Raw genomic sequence first — 2,743 nt, forward strand, 5'->3', positions numbered from 1 at the left:
CAAGCAGGGACCTAGTGTATCCTGTTTCTTCTGTAGTTTGCTGACCTAAGCCGATTCAAGGCAATTTGTCTTGGAAATAGATCACTGCATACATTACTTCCTTCACGTCACCGCACTTGCATCACAATTTGGGGCTTGACCTGACCACCAGCTGTTTCCTTCTCTCAAGTTTTAGTCACAAAATCTTATAAGCAAGGTAATGAAGGAAAGAGGCGCCTGCCTCCATGTTGTAGGAAACAGCCTCTAGAAACCCAAAGACTGCCCTTGCTGCTTATCTAAAACCGCCTGGAAGAGGCATGCTGGTCACAGGACAGTCCTATGTGTCCTTTGTGTTTTGCCATTTTTTCCGTGAATTAAAGCGTATGATTCTTCTCTACCTGTGAGTCTCACAGGATTCAAGCTCAACACATCCAGCTCAGAGTTCACATGCCCTTTCCCCGGCCTGGCCTCAAACCTGACCCTTCCCCACTGACCCTATGCTCAGCCAACAGCCCTGTCATCACTAAACACACAAGCTCAGAGCCCAGCTTCATCCTGGAATTGCCCTGCTTCCCACCCTGACATCCAAGTGTTCGCAAAAATGTCCAGGTTTTAAGACCAGGTGTGGTGCCTCACACCTGTAATTCTAACATTTTGGATGCCAAAGCAGGAGAATCGCTTGAGGTCAGGAGTTCAAAACCAGCCTTGAACAACATAGTGAGACCCTCTCAAAGGAAAAAGAAAATGTCCATGTTTCACCATGTCCTCCACTATTCCCCAACTCCAGGTTTCCAGCTGACACCTCCTAAGTGCCTGTCAGCTTCCACTCTTGTCCCAGGAAGTCTATTCTCCATGCTGTGGCCTCAGGAACTTGAAGGTGTACATTCTACAGTGTGGCCCACACACCAAGCCTAGCGTCCTCCCTTGGATCCTGAGAGCTCTCTGAATACCCACAGATCCTTTCTGCAGCCTCCAGGTCTGTAGGGCCTGGCCCTGCTTCCTGCCAGCCAGTCTTCTTTCTCACCCCCACCCACCCCTCACCAGGGTCTTGCATCTGTCATTCATACTGTGTGGAGGGGCTCACACAGGCAATTCAGTTCTCTGATCTGAACATTTCTGCTTCTGACCTGCATGGGGTAGGAACTAGACTTAACTCTTCTGCTTGAACCAGCTAAAAAGCCCAGACATGGCCAGGCGTGGTGGCTCATGCCTGTAATCCCAGCACTTTGGGAGGCCGAGGTGGGCAGATCACTTGAGGTCAGGAGTTCCACACCAGCCTAGCCAGCATGGGGAAACCTCATCTCTATTAAAAATACAAAAATTAGCCGGGTATGGTGGTGCACACCAGTAATCTCAGCTACTCGGGAGACAGAGAGGAGAATCACTTGAACCTGGGAGATGGAGGTTGCAGTGACCCGAGATCACCCCACTGCACTCCAGCCTGGGTGAAAAGAGTGAGACTTCATCTCAAATAAACAAACAAAATCATAAAATAAAATGTATACTACTACTAGCACTGAGGCCAGGAGGAGGCAGTGGAAGTATTCTGTGTAAGATTCTTATGTTCTATGTGAAGTGGTAGACTCATTTGAAGGTGGATTACAATAAGTTAACATTGGGTGCTAGAAACTCTAAAGCAATAGCTCTCACAGAGCAAAGTTATAACTAATGAGCTAACAGAGGTGATACATGAGGAATGCTCAATTAATGCAAAAGAAAGCAGCAAAAGAGGAAACAGCAAGATGGGGGATTTAAATCCACTGTATCAATAGCTTTCAACAAAATGATCCGAACACCCTAATTGAACGGCAGGGATTGTTAGATTGGAATTAAAAACTAGGAGCAGCAGCAAGACCACAGTCTATGGCTTCTATGAGAAACTCACTTTAAAACAGAATTATCTGCTCTGGAATTGACACTCCTCCCAGCTGCTCCCAACTCACAGGGGAGGCCCAGTCACCTACAGGGGCCAGGACCTATAGGTCCTACCATGTGTGTGGGCTGGACATCACTGCTCAACAGCACTAAAGACCACCCCAGACTCTACAAGGTGGGTCATATTATCCTCCTCACTTTACACACGAGAAAAGTCATGAAGTCTGATAACTTGCTCCAGGCCACACTGTTGGAAACTTGCAAAGTTAGAATCTTACACCCATACCTGCCTGATCCCAAACCTGCACTCTTGTTCCTCCTGTGACACGGCCTGTGAGTCTTCAAAAGGAATACAGTTGAACCATACACAATCATTGCTTCTGTAGGTCAAAAATTGCCAAACATTAGTTATTGCATGTGGTTCAATCTGATGCGATTGAGCCATATGACTTTATTATTTCTGCCAATTTAGTTTTCTGAATGTGTGAATTCTCAGAGTCCAGTATTTAAGTGCTGTTGAATTTTGTAAAGTGATGAGTGACTTAGTGATGAGTCATGAATCGTCTGCCCTGAGTAAAAGTCCCTAGGGTAAATTAGAAAAGGTGAACATATTCATATCATATGCTTATATATCATAAACATTATATGTTTATGACTGAATATTTAAATTTTTTATTTTAGGTTTTCTTGGACTGGAATCAAGTGTAAAGTTGACCTTATGTTTCAGAGCTATTAGACATGGTAGGCAAAGTAATTAAAATTTTTCTGAAATAATAGACTCACAGCAAATTGCCCAGTACAGGGGAAATCCCATGAACTCTTTTCCCAGCTTCCTCTAATGGAAGCAATTTACATACTCTTAGTACAATTAGCAAAGCCAGGATATTGA

Source organism: Mandrillus leucophaeus, unplaced genomic scaffold (assembly GCF_000951045.1).
Source record: "Mandrillus leucophaeus isolate KB7577 unplaced genomic scaffold, Mleu.le_1.0 Scaffold69, whole genome shotgun sequence".
In the NCBI taxonomy this organism is placed as follows: domain Eukaryota; kingdom Metazoa; phylum Chordata; class Mammalia; order Primates; family Cercopithecidae; genus Mandrillus; species Mandrillus leucophaeus.